The following is a 15,037-nucleotide window of genomic DNA, read 5'->3' as shown; positions in this document are numbered from 1 at the left end:
TAAGAATGTCTCCTACAATCTAACCTTCGTACGAACTTTCCTACATGTAGAATCGTAAGTCGGGAGGAGAGCTTTTAGTTGACCTCGTAAGGAAACACAAAGGTATGTGAGGCTATTTCCTTCTTCTATTAAGGGCATGATCCCTACACATTGACTCCATGTATGTTATCCTCTGTGTTGCTATTTTACCCCCCAAAAATGCCAAAAGCTTAATGTTCCTAAAGATGCTGTATAATGACTCCAACCCGAAAGATTTTCAAGTCTAGCATTCTAAATGGTTTCCAGGCGCAATCGAGTGGGCTATAAAGCATATGGCCACCGCCGTGTCTCTTGAGCTATATTACATATAAATGTTTATAAAGCATATGGCTTCGATTATTTCTCGGCTATATTACATATGGCCGTAGGTACGTCACGCGGAGCCTTACGCGGTCCAATGATGATGATGTCATAATGCACTCGGAGGGTTACGACCTTATGTCACTCCGAGAGATTGCACTGTTATTTGGGCTCTCATGCATGCTACGTATATTTTATATGTATACGCTATAAATGCATGGCCTCCTGATCAGCTGACATATGATGATGTTATCCCGGACGCGGGATGCCCGGGCGCGGGCCATGTGGATAATGGATCGGGCCGTACGTTCCACGGCAATATATGGATCGGGCTGCACGTTCCGCAGCGATGTATGATATGATATGTTACGCGTATGCATGCATGGCTCCGCCGTAAGAGGGCATATGAAATTACCGATTATTTGTTCATTTTATCTTATTTTCATGTTCTTATGTTACTTTAAGATGTATGCCTTACATACTCGCACATTGTTCGTACCGACATCCTTTTCTTGTGGATGATGTGCTCATGCCCACGGTGTAGACAGGGAGACGACCCCGCTTCCTAGGAGTTATTCGCACCCGAGCACTTCTATAGATCGGAGGTGCCGCCTTGCCATATTCTTTTGTGTACATATTTGGTTATGATGGGGTCCTGTCCCATCGCTATGACTTCATAGTTTCGGTTAGAGGCTCGTAGGTACTTGTATGTGGGTAACGAAGGTTATGGAGCACCTGATGTATATATATATGCGAATATATTTGTGGTTGTATGTACATGTTTATGAAGCTTATATGATGGGTTATATGAGGTTATGTGAATATGGGTTAAGATGATAATAGTATGATGTACGGTGCTCGGTATCTAGCTCCGGGTACCCGTCACGGCCCTCGAGGCGGGTCGTGATAAAAGTGGTATCAGAGCAGTTCGTCATAGGATGTGTCTACGAGCCGTGTCCAGTAGAGTCTTGTTTATGGGTGTGAAGCGCGCCACACTTATAAACGAGAGGCTGCGGGGCATCTAGGAATAATGACCGTCTTTCTTCACATAGATCGTGCGGTAGAGCCATAATGTAAGGCTTTCTTTAAGCTAACTGTGCGTTATGATTTTAGCGATGCCGGCAAGCAGGAAGAAAATCCGCACCATATTGAATGCCGCCGAGGAAGGATGTCGAGAGCCTCCAGCGGAGTCGGGACATGGCGAGGCGGAAAGTGCCACACCCTCGCGTACTGCTCCCACTCCTATTCCTCTAGCGGCAGAGGAGCACGAGAGGGCTCCAGCTCCTCCCCCTGTTGCTCCCGATCAAGATTTAAGGGATCTGTTACGGCTTGTATGACCCCGCCTAAGTTGCCGCGCAAGCTCGGCGGCACATGCGGGTTCGAGTGATAGAGACCGCCGCCCGACTCTCGTGATTTATAAGCTTCAATCCTCCGAATTTTTTGGGTCAAAACCGGATGAAGACTAGGCTTTATCGACGAGATATTGAGGACATTGAGACTTATCCATGCTTCCGACACCGAGTCCGTGGAGTTGACTTCGTATAGGCTCCGGGACGTAGCTGTATTGTGGTATAATAATTGGATTTCTTCAAGAGGGGAAAATGCACCTCCCCCAAAATGGCAAGAGTTCGTGGATGCTTTTATTCGGCATTACTTACCACCGGAGGTTCGTCGGGCTCGCGCAGATAGATTCCTGAACCTCAAGCAAGGAAATATGAGTGCCCGGGAATATAGTCTCCGGTTCAATTCATTGGCGAGATATGCTCCGGCCATGGTAGCCGACATGGGAGACCGGGTACACCGATTTGTAAGAGGCTTGGGGCCACATTTATTTAAGGATTGCTTGACAACCTCACTCTTAGAAGGAATGGACATTTCGCGCATTCAAGCGCATGCTCAGAACTTGGAGGAACAGCAGCAGCCGCCGAGGGGAGATCGAATTATGGACAGAGGCCATGGTAAGAGAACCAGGTCCGCGGGCGCTAGTAGTGAGATTTACGGGGAGGTCGGTGCGAATATTAAGACAGTCGGGGGGCTTCTAGTGCACCTCCTCGATTTGCAGGCCGGAAGTTTGATCGTCCTATTCATTCTGGGCCGAGTCAGGGCTCAGGGGCTTCAGGGTCCCAGTATCATGGTGAATCCAGTCAGAGACGACCGCCGGTACCACGGTGTAGCCAGTGTGGCAAGTTACATCCGGGTCAGTGTCGCCGAGGCTCAGATGCCTGTTATGCCTGTGGTCAGGTTGGCCACATTATGCGTGATTGTCCAGTGAGGAGTGGCCGAGATGAGGCCCAGCCTACAGGTTCGGCGGCAGGTTCATCGTCGTCTGTACGCCCTGCAGGACAGACTTCACAGGTTCCAGCGGGCCGTGGCAGAGGCAGAGGAGGGGCCTCTGGTTCAAGCGGTCCCCAGAACCGCATTTATGCGTTGGCTGGACGGCAAGATTTGGAGACCTCCCCCGACGTGGTGACAGGTATATTGACAGTACTTTCTTATGATGTTTATGCATTAATTGATCCGGGCTCTACTCTGTCATATATCACCCCTTATATTGCCAGTCGTATCGGGATGACACCCGAACCAATTAAACCTTTTGAAGTGTCCACTCCAGTCGGCGACCCAGTATTAGCCAGACAAGTGTATAGAAATTGTGTAATTGTAGTGTGCGGCCGACATACCGTAGCCGATTTAATTGAATTGGAAATGCTGGATTTTGATGTTATCATGGGCATGGACTGGTTAGCTTCTTGTTATGCAAATGTGGACTGTAGGGCCAAGATGGTCCGGTTTCAATTCCCCGGAGAACCAGTTCTAGAATGGAAGGGTAACACTGCATCTCCAAGAGGCAGATTTATTTCCTATCTCAAGGCAAGGAAGATGATTGCCAAAGGTTATATTTATCACTTAGTTCGGGTCCATGATACGGAAGCGAAGTCTCCGACTCTTCAATCCGTTCCAGTAGTGAACGAGTTTCCAGATGTGTTTCCGGACGAGCTTCCAGGCCTTCCACCAGAACGAGAGATTGAATTTACTATCGATGTGTTGCCGGACACTGAGCCAATATCTATCCCTCCCTACAGAATGGCTCCTGCAGAACTGAAAGAATTAAAAGCACAACTGAAAGATTTACTCGAAAAGGGGTTTATTAGGCCCAGTTCGTCGCCATGGGGAGCGCCTGTTTTATTCGTAAGGAAGAAGGATGGGTCCCTGCGAATGTGCATTGATTATAGGCAGCTGAACAAAGTGACAATAAAGAATAAGTATCCACTTCCGAGAATTGACGATTTATTCGACCAGTTGCAAGGAGCCAAGTGGTTCTCCAAGATAGATCTGAGGTCAGGGTACCACCAAGTGAGAGTCAGAGAAGAAGACATTCCGAAGACGGCATTCAGGACCAGATATGGCCATTACGAATTTCGGGTGATGTCGTTTGGCTTGACTAATGCTCCAGCGGTGTTCATGAATCTGATGAATGATGTGTTTAGGCCATTCCTGGATTTATTTATAATTGTATTCATCGATGACATCCTGGTATACTCTAAATCAGAGGAAGAGCATGCAGAACACTTGCGTACTGTTCTTGGGATTCTCCGAGCTCGCCAATTGTATGCTAAATTTTCAAAATGTGAATTCTGGTTGAACTCTGTGACTTTTCTGGGCCATATTATCTCAGCTGATGGTATTCGGGTTGATACCCAAAAGATCGAAGCTGTAAAAACCTGGCCAAGGCCTACGACACCTACAGAAGTCCGTAGTTTCCTAGGTCTAGCCGGGTATTACAGGAGATTCGTGGAAGGATTTTCCTCTATTTCGGCACCATTGACGAAGTTGACACAGAAAGCTGCCAAATTTCAATGGACAGATGCGTGTGAGCGGAGTTTCCAAGAGCTGAAAGACAGGTTGACCTCAGCCCCAGTCCTGACACTTCCAGAAGGACCAGAAGGCTATGTGGTATATTGTGATGCTTCTGGGGTCGGGTTAGGCTGTGTTTTGATGCAACACGGCAAAGTCATTGCCTATGCTTCCAGGCAGCTGCGAAAGCATGAGAAGAATTATCCGACCCACGACCTTGAATTAGCTGCGGTCATTCACGCTCTAAAAATATGGAGGCACTATTTGTATGGCGTCCATGTGGACATCTATACAGATCACAAAAGTCTCCAATATATTTTTAAGCAAAAGGAATTGAATCTGCGTCAAAGGCGATGGCTAGAGTTATTGAAGGATTATGATGCAAATATTTTATATCATCCAGGTAAAGCAAATGTGGTGGCTGATGCTCTTAGTCGTAAATCTATGGGTAGTCGAAGTGACATTCCGCCAGAAAAGCAGGAATTAGCTCGTGAACTCCACCAACTGGCTAGTTTGGGAGTCCGTTTAGTGGATTCGGGCGATACGGGAGTTAGTGTGCTTAATCCAGCTGTTTCATCCCTGGATACAGAAATAAAAGGGCGTCAATACGAGGACCCCAAATTGAAGCATTATAAAGGTGTGCAGTCCTCAAAAGAAGAGTCACCATTCGAGGTCTCAGCAGATGGGGTCCTCAGGTATCAAAACAGGTTATGTGTTCCGAATATTGCAGAACTTCGTCGTCGGATTCTGGAAGAAGCCCATTGTTCCCGTTATTCCATCCATCCTGGAGCGACAAAAATGTACCATGACCTCAAACTGATGTATTGGTGGGAAGGAATGAAGAGAGATATAGCCGAGTTTGTGGCTCAATGCCCGAGCTGCCAACAGGTGAAAATCGAGCACCAGAAACCAGCAGGACTCTTGCAAGAAATAGAAATTCCAACCTGGAAATGGGAGGCGATCAATATGGATTTTGTGGTTGGATTACCTCGTTCTCGACGTAAGTATGACTCCATTTGGGTGATCGTTGACAGGCTCACGAAGTCAGCCCATTTTCTCCCGGTCAGATCTATATACTCGGCAGAAGATTATGCTAAATTATACCTCAAGGAGATAGTGCGGCTTCATGGTATCCCTATATCCATTATTACGGACAGAGGAGCTCAATTTACGGCTAAATTCTGGAGATCCTTTCAAGAAGGATTGGGCACTCAAGTGAAATTTAGCACGGCATTCCATCCACAGACCGATGGACAAGCTGAACGCACTATTCAGACCCTAGAAGACATGTTACGAGCTTGTGCGTTGGACTTTGGCGGAAGTTGGGAGGATCACTTGCCACTCATTGAGTTTGCCTACAACAACAGTTATCACGCCAGTATTCAAATGGCTCCTTATGAGGCCTTGTACGGGAGGAAGTGTAGATCACCTATTGGATGGTTTGAAGTGGGAGAGACGCAACTAATAGGTCCAGAATTGATCCAGCAAGCGGTTGAGAAAATCAAGCTCATCCAAGACCGTTTGGCAACAGCTCAGAGCCGCCAAAAATCGTATGCCGACAATCGCCGTAGGAATTTAGAATTCCAGGTTAATGACTGGGTATTCTTGAAAGTGTCCCCAATGAAAGGAATAATGAGGTTTGGTAAGAAGGGTAAACTTAGTCCTCGATACATTGGGCCCTACCAGATCGTACGCAGAGTGGGCCAAGTAGCTTACGAGCTGGACTTACCCCCAGAGCTGAACTCAGTCCACCCAGTCTTCCATGTGTCGATGCTCCGCAAGTGCATTGGAGATCCGGCCAAGATAGTACCCACAAACGACATTCAAGTCACTGAAAAGCTGACCTATGAAGAAGTTCCTATCGCTATCCTGGATAGGCAAGTGCGGAAGCTTAGAAATAAAGAGGTCGCTTCAGTCAAGGTATTGTGGAGAAATGATAATAGAGAGGAGATGACTTGGGAAGCAGAAGAAGCTATGAAGATCAAATATCCGCATCTATTTACACCCCCAACGGAGACTCAAGATGAGACACCAATGTTCACAGGTATGGAATACTTCACTTTGTTACTTCTGGGCCATGTGTGGCCATATTTCTTGTTGTTGATGTTGTAGCCCTGTGTGGCGATGTTATTTTGGGTTGCTGTGACAGGATGGTAGTGCCAAATTACAGGGGAAACTCTGGCGAAATTTCCGTAGGATTCCCGAGAATCTAACATTCGAGGACGAATGTTTTTAAGGGGGGGAGAATGTTACGCTTCGGCCATTCTGTGACGTTGCGTCGTGAATGAACTGACGTCGGTCCAGGTGGACACGAGACCTTCACGACTATAAGAGGGCGATTGGCAGCCTTAGGGCATAGACGATTAGATTTTGGAGTCGTAGAAATTGGTGGAAACTAGACTCGTCGAAAGGAAGTAGAGTACATGTTACGTTTAGAAACGATTTCATGGGCGTCGAGCTAAGGAATGTTAGCGGGGATTTAAGGACGAGTTATAATGTCCGTGAGATCGTTAAAGAGGTGTTGTACGGGTACCAAGAAAGTTCCATAAGGATTCGAGATCAAACGAAGCGACGAGAACCAAATCGGAAAAACTGGGAATTGTACGGTCCCACATACGGACCGTATATTTTGTACGACCCGTATGTTTGGCCGTAAAACTCGTCCAGTGAAGGGGAAAATTCTGGAAATTCTGGAAGGAATATACGGTCCAATATACGGACCGTATAAATTATACGGACCGTATATTGTACCGTACATTCCGGGTCGGGTCCAAATTGTATTTTTATATATATACGGTTTCCTCTTCTCTTTCTCATTTTCCACGACCCAAACCCTCTCCAAAACTCTAGAAATCTCTCCATAACACACTAATACACCTCCAAGTAGGAAAGTTAAGAGATTAAACACCAAAAGTTAGTGGAATCAAGGGTGTAGGTGCTTCCGGGAAGTTGACAGAAGTTGAAAATCTCATTGATAGTCAAGTGGGATCCTCCTCAAGTGGAGTATTTTCATCCAAAGATCATCCTTACGTAATCAAGGTGAGTATTATGATCATTTCACGTTAGTAAGGATGTTAGCGGTTAAAGGACTGGAATTATAAAAAGTATAAAATTGTATTCTAGTTATGGTTATAGAGAATTCCGAAAATGAATTTAGAGATTGAATAATGTTTAACCCGAAGGAAATTGGCGTATTATGATATTATGGATGTTGTTGTGTAGTTTGGGAGTTGTTTGTCTATATGAGGAAAAGTTGTCGAAACAGACGAAATGCTGCCCAATTTTCGTTAGCCTTAGTCGCTTTAGCTTAAATGTAAGAATGTCTCCTACAATCTAACCTTCGTACGAACTTTCCTACATGTAGAATCGTAAGCCGGGAGGAGAGCTTTTAGTTGACCTCGTAAGGAAACACAAAGGTATGTGAGGCTATTTCCTTCTTCTATTAAGGGCATGATCCCTACACATTGACTCCATGTATGTTATCCTCTGTGTTGCTATTTTACCCCCAAAAATGCCAAAAGCTTAATGTTCCTAAAGATGCTGTATAATGACTCCAACCCGAAAGATTTTCAAGTCTAGCATTCTAAATGGTTTCCAGGCGCAACTGAGTGGGCTATAAAGCATATGGCCACTGCTCGTGTCTCAGTGAGCTATATTACATATGGCCCAGTGCTATAAAGCATATGGCTTCAGATTATGTCTGGGCTATATTACATATGGCCGTAGGTACGTCATGGAGCCTCAGACGCGGTCCAATGATGATGATGTCATAATGCACTCGGAGGGTTACGACCTTATGTCACTCCGAGAGATTGCACTGTTATTTGGGCTCTCATGCATGCTACGTATATTTTATATATATAAGCTATAAATGCATGGCCTCCTGATCAGCTGGCATATGATGATGTTATCCCGGACGCGGGCCATATGGATAATGGATCGGGCCGTACGTTCCACGGCAATATATGGATCGGGCTGCACGTTCCGCAGCGATATATGATATGATATGTTACGCGTATGCATGCATGGCTCCGCCTTAAGAGGCAGGCAGTTACCAGTTATCTGTTCATTTTATCTTATTTTCATGTTCTTATGTTACTTTAAGATGTATGCCTTACATACTCAGTACATTGTTCGTACTGACATCCTTTTCTTGTGGATGATGTGCTCATGCCCACAGGTAGACAGGGAGACGACCCCGCTTCCTAGGAGTCAGCTCAGCTTGCACCCGAGCACTTCCATAGATCGGAGGTGCCGCCTTGCCATATTCTTTTGTGTACATATTTGGTTATGATGGGGTCCTGTCCCATCGCTATGACTTTATAGTTTCGGTTAGAGGCTCGTAGGTACTTGTATGTGGGTAACGAAGGTTATGGAGCACCTGATGTATATATATATATGCGAATATATTTGTGGTTGTATGTACATGTTTATGAAGCTTATATGAATTCAGGTTATATGAGGTTATGTGAATATGGGTTAAGATGATAATAGTATGATGTACGGTGCTCGGTATCTAGCTCCGGGTACCCGTCGCGGCCCTCGAGGCGGGTCGTGACAGACTTGATTGAGCTCGTAAGGTTGACAGACAAGGTGGCTTCCACCCACATACCACCAAGATGCACTCAAAAGGTTGTACATGTTGAAGCAAGGGTTAAAAAGCGTGGAAGCGTACTTTATTGAGTTTGAGGTTTGTAGCCAACTTGAATCGAGACATCTCCAAACCGATGAGGCTCAAAACCTATAGTAGGCTTGAAGAGGCCTTCCATGATGCATCCAAGGTTAAGGCAGATCTAAAAGAAGAGAGGTCCTACAAAGGCAAAAGCAAATCATCTTCAACTTGGAACAAAGGCAAAGAAAAGTGGAAAACTTCCACTTGGGATAAGCCCAAGAGCAACACTCAAGCACCTCAAGCCAAATTTGACTACAAAGCCAAAGGTGATGACAAGGCTAAAGGAGGTAACAATTCTAACACCAACTATAACCGACCTTCTACCATCCAATGCTTTAAGTGTCAAGGGAGAGGGCACATTGGGAGTGAGTGTCCCAATCGGAGGACTATCACCATAGTGAGGGATGGGTATCGAACCGATGATGAACATGAGGGCGGGGATGGTTGTGAAGAAAAGGGAGAAAGAAGTGAGTGTGAGGGTGATTCCGATAAAGAGGTTGAGATAAGGTATGGAGAAGCCTTGAATCATGCTATTGTGGCTAGAAGAGCCATGGGGGCTCTAGCTAGGGAAGAGAGCGACCAAAGGGAGAACTTATTTCATGCACGATGCAAAATTGTGGATAAGGTGTGCTCCTTAATCATTGATGGTGGAAGTTGTACGAATGCCGTTAGTCAATTTTTAGTTGAAAGTATGAAATTCCCCACCCGCAAGCACACTAATCCCTACAAACTCCAATGGTTTAATGAATGTGGCGAAATGAGGGTCAACAAGCAAGCCATTATCAAATTTAGCATTGGCGAGTACTAAGATGAGATTTTGTGTGATGTGGTACCCATGCAAGCTTGCCATCTATTGCTTGGAAGACCTTGGCAATTTGATGTTGATGCCCAACATAGTGGGAGAACTAACAAGTACTCATTTGTGGTCAAGGGGAAGAAGTACATTCTTAACCCACTAACCCCTTACCAAGTGAGTGAGGATTATCGAGTGATGAGGGAGCTTCGGGAGAAGTATCTATTGACACCCAATTTTGTCCCGTTCTCCCGAAATATCTATTTGAGCGTCTAATATGTCGGCATTTTAAAAAAAAAAAAAAATAATAATAATAATAATTATTTGTATTTACTATAATTATTGACTTTTACTAATACTGGCATTTTATTATCCTGTTGTAGCCACTACTGTTATTATCTTCTATTGTATTACCGTTACTACTATCACTATTATCACTATTATCACTATTATTATTATTATTATTATTATTATTATTATTATTATTATTATTATTATTATTATTATTATTACTATTATTTTGTTATTATTATTACTACCAGTATTATTATTATTCGCATTTTATCATTTCAGCATTTTTGCCATCTTATGCACACGCATCGCAATTATCTTCGCATAATTAAATAATAGCGTTTATTTCTCGTTGACTTTAAAAATATTATTACACGGCTATTACGAGGTAATATAATTTTATTTTTTATCTGAGCACTAATAAATACATACTTTTGTATTTTGGCACACGGAGGTCATTTATGCAAATTTAGAAGCCCAAAATAGCACAAGAAGAAAATATATTTTAGCCCATCTGCTCCAATCAATTTATAAACATTTTTCGGACCAGCCCATATCATTTTAATTCACCTAGCCCACAGGTTAAATGGACCAGCCCATTACCCATTAAACCCGACCCGGCCCAACATATTAAACAAATGAACCTTTAGGTTTCTTTCTTCATCCACGCCGTACCCACCCCCCCCCCCTCTTTCTCCCTCTTCTCTTTCTGCTCATCCTCTCTCTCTCTCTCTCTCCCTTCAACGCCATTTTTAGCAAACCCTATCTTCTCTTTAGCCATGGACAGTTTGTCCACTCCCTTTCCACGCAAAACTTGTTCGTTTCGAACCCTATCAGATGGCCCCTTTTTTTTTTTTCTTTTCTCTCTCTGCTTTGGCGATTTTAGCAAATTCCCAGAGTTCTTTTGTGATAACAGGCCATGCATGGCCATTTCAGGGAAGAAATTAATACCCTCGTCCCTCCCCGTCAGTGTTTCAACCGTTGACGAGTTTCAAATTTTTTGTCTGCTTCCTTCCCCTCTGCTTCGATCAGAATCCTTTTAATGGGTTTCGTCCCTTTGTGAAGGTAAAAATCTGTCCGTTTTGATGTTTCTTTCGGGCTTAGGTTTAAATGGATTTTTGTCCATTCCTCTTTTCTGATTTTTGTGTATGAAACGCCCATAAAGATCCGAATATTCGATCTACAATCCCGCCCAAAATTCGACCAAGAAAAACCCTACTCTTATTCGATAAATATCAAGTTTGAGACCATTTTATGGGGATCGAAAAAAAGGGAAGGAAATCAGATTCAAAAAAAAAAAAGAAAAAAAAAAGAAAGAGGGAGCGATAGCCTTATAAAAGAGAGAAAGCAAAAATAGTTCAAAAAAATTACTCTATTTTTCGGGTTTGAGACTTGTTCAAGCGGATTCAAGTTCGTCGCGTTCGAGCGTGGATCCGTGGCCCAAATTCTCAGTTCACTGCACCCGAAGCAGGTAATTTTCCTCCATATCTTAGTTTTGCAACCTTGTGTTAAATCATGTTTAGCCGAATGTTTGGTGTGTCAAGTATTTGCCTGTTTTGATTATTAAGATTAGTTTAAAGTAATAAAATAGTATAATTTCTGATTTATTTCATGGATTAGTTAAATTAAAGCAAAAATCTGATTTGTAAATCAGTCTATGATTAGGCACTGAGAATGCTACTTGTAGCTGTTTATTTTTGTTGGGTTCAGTCTTGTATGATAAATGTCCGTATAAGGAGTTTGAGCTCGAATTTCAGTTTTTGTTAGGATATAAAATCTTCGTTAATAGGAGGTGGCCCTAACATAGTTAAGTCCTCGTCCCGCTATCACTTATGTAAAATCTAAATTCATAAGGCGAAGATTAATTTGATTTCCCCTTTCTCTTTCATTTTACTCTCTTGGTTATTATGTGCTAAGCCTTGTTTGTTGTCTATATGATTTAGCATGCTACTGGTCAGTTCAGTTATTGTGTTGTTCGTCATGGCATTTTAATCCATGTTTCTTATTAGATGAGTTTATCATGTTTAGTCGTGGCTTTAGATTTCTTGCCTCTTGTTTAATGTAAATTGAGCATGTTCAGTCATAATGTTCTAGTTTCCTGTCTCTTTACTTGATCCAAGTTCAGCATGCCAAACATGATGTTTATCTTCTTTGTCTCATTTAGCCTGATTCTACCATGCTCAATTGAAGGTGTTTAAATTCCTGTTTCCTTTGGTTTAGTCTGATCTGTTCCATTTGGTTATAAGGACCAACTGCTTTTGCGGTAGCTTAAGTTCACCATGCTTTGCTTGTACGTCTAATACCTCGAGCCCTATGGGTTATGCATGTTTGTTTGATACTTAACTATGATGTATGTGTGCAAGTATGCATTATTTTGGTCATGTATATGCATGAATGTTCCCATATGCCTCACCCTAAATTCTTTTTCTTTTCTGGAAAATGCGAGTCCATATGTTAGCCTAGTTCATTATTTGGGAAAAAGGGTCATTCTATGCCCTGTTTGGTTTCTGTTTGTTTCTTTTTCTTTTTTTTTTTCTTCCCAAAAAATGTTTATCATCTCAAAGCCACAAAATTGTATTTGGTATAAAAAAAGGGGCTCTATTCTTGTTATGTGGGATTAGGTAGGAGTTGGTTTGTTTTACTTGTTCGGTGTAAGAACTGGCTTATCAAAAGGACCAATGTATTCACCACTATTGTCTGAGCAGATGCATTTTAGTTTCTTCCCTGTCTGTCTCTCAACCAAGGCCTGAAAAGTCTTGAACACATCAAGTACTTGATCCTTGGACTTCAAAGGAAATACCCAGAGTTTGCAAGAATGATCATCAATAAAAGTCACAAAGTAAAGTGCACCACCACGAGAGCTTACTTTAAAAGGACCACACAAATCAGAATGTACCAACTCCAGCAAATCAAGCTTTCTTGAGGGTGAATGACTCTGAAAAGAAACTCTTTTCTGTTTCTCGGCTAAGTAATGAATACAACTCTTTAACTTTGCTTGTTTCACTCCAGAAAGCAAATTCTTCTTAGCCAAATTATCAATTCCCTTCTCGCTCATATGACTCAGCCTTCTATGCCATAACTCTGATGAAGTATCATTCTCCACCAAATTTACTGAGTCACCACAAATGGGGCCCTGAAATAAGTACAAGTCAGATATCTTATTACCTCGAGCCACAATCATTGAACCTCTAAGAAGCTTCCACTGGCCACCACCAACGGTTTGATCACAACCCTCATCATCAATCTTTCCTACAGAAATTAAATTCAGACGAACATCTGGAGCATGCTTGACATTGTTAAGACCAACCTCGAACTGTTCTTACTTTTCAAGCAAACTGTGCCAATACCAAGTACCTTAATCTCACTATTATTTCCCATTCGTAAATTTTGAAAATTACCCGGAGTATAAGAAGAAAATAATTCCTTCTTTGGCTTGACGTGAGAAGTGGCACCTGAATCCACAAAGCAGGTAGACTCATCACAAACAAGATTGATATCATTTTTACCACAAGCAACAAGAAGATCATTTTCAGCAATAATAGCAACACATTTTTCATTATCTCCATCTTTCTTTTCCTTTTTCTGGTCTCTCTTAAACTTGTAGCAATGTTTCTTGATGTGCCCTTTCAAATGACAATAATCACATGTAAGATTCTTGTACCTGGAGGATTTTGACTTGCTTCTACTTTTGCCTCTGTCATTCTGACCTCTGAAGTTACTTCTCCCTCCGTCTTCAGTAACCAAAACATCGGAGTGTGAAGTTGAAGAAGTCGAAGCTTGAGATCTTCTTCTTATCTCTTCATTCAAAACACCACTCTTAGCATATTCCATGGTTACACCATCCTTTGGGAGAAGAATTAGTCAAAGAAACTCGAAGAGTTTCCCAAGAGTCTAGCAGAGTAATAAGAAGCCAAAGTCCCTGTATTTCTTCATCAAACTTGACACCCATTTCAGACAACTGATCAAGGACACCCTGAAAATCATTAATATGATAAGAAATAGGGCTGTCCTCGTTGTATCTAATATTCATCAATTGTTTCAGTAGGAACAACTTATTATTGCCAGTCTTCGAAGCATATAGTGTCTCGAGCTTTTCCCACAAACTTTTAGCATTTGTATCATTCACAATATGATTTCGAACATTATCTTCAACCCATTGCCTAATATAGCCACAAACTGTAAGCTTGCTCAAATTCCCAATCTTCATCTTCAATAGACTCGGGTTTCTTAGAAGCAAACACAGGTAAATGCAATTTCTTGACAAATAGAAGATCTTTCATCTTGCTTTTCCAAATATGATAATTACTGCCATTTAAGCAAACCATCTTGCTCATATTTGCCTCCATCATTCAAATAGACGATCAACACAACCAAATACAACCACAAGCTCTGATACCACTTTGTTGGGAAGAAACAAAAAATAACCAAATTGCACGACGAGGTAACATCGGAAGAAATACCAAGTCAAAACTTCCCATACTATTTGAACCAAGAGAAGACAATATACACTAGCACAAATGGAAATCCAAACAACAACTATACCAACAATAAAATAGCAAAGCAAGCAAAGTAAATCAATTGCAAGAGACATCAAATTTACGTGATAAAACCCCTTCAAGGTGAAGAGGAAACATCCACGGGTTCAAAAGCTCCACTATATCAAATGAGAGAGTTAAAAAGTTCTCCAAAATGGCTACAATATGAATGCCAAATGCGGAGCAACAATAACAACAAGAACAACCATCAAACAAGAGAAAATTGGAAGAAAGTCACACAAAAAACGCAGCTACTATTCACCGACGAAAATCTAGAGCTACGGGTCTCTAAATCCACCTCTGTCAGTTCCCAATCAAAGATTAAGATGAAAGGAACAGGCTGTCCAAAAATAAGCTCAATCGGACAAGGAACGAAGCGGGAATCGACCAAACAATTTGGTTGCACAGGCTGAATTTTAAGAAGGAAAAATATGCACTCACTCTCTCTCTCTCTCTCTCTCTCTCTCTCTATTTTTATTGAAAGGCTGCTCTTTCTCACTTTGTTACTTGCCCCCAAATCAGACCTAATTTAATGTATGGGCCAAAAAATATAAG

At 42.4% G+C, this 15,037-nt stretch overlaps 1 protein-coding gene across 1 annotated transcript in view; it reads left to right on the top strand.

Moving 5' to 3' along the window:
- The window catches only part of LOC132056887 (subtilisin-like protease SBT3.9), a 61,369-nt gene that overhangs the window by 22,487 nt on the left and 23,845 nt on the right, over positions 1–15,037 (top strand). The window lies entirely within an intron of this gene.

Source organism: Lycium ferocissimum, chromosome 1 (genome assembly GCF_029784015.1).
Source record: "Lycium ferocissimum isolate CSIRO_LF1 chromosome 1, AGI_CSIRO_Lferr_CH_V1, whole genome shotgun sequence".
In the NCBI taxonomy this organism is placed as follows: Eukaryota; Viridiplantae; Streptophyta; class Magnoliopsida; order Solanales; family Solanaceae; genus Lycium; species Lycium ferocissimum.
This window is presented reverse-complemented; position numbering and strand designations above follow the sequence as displayed.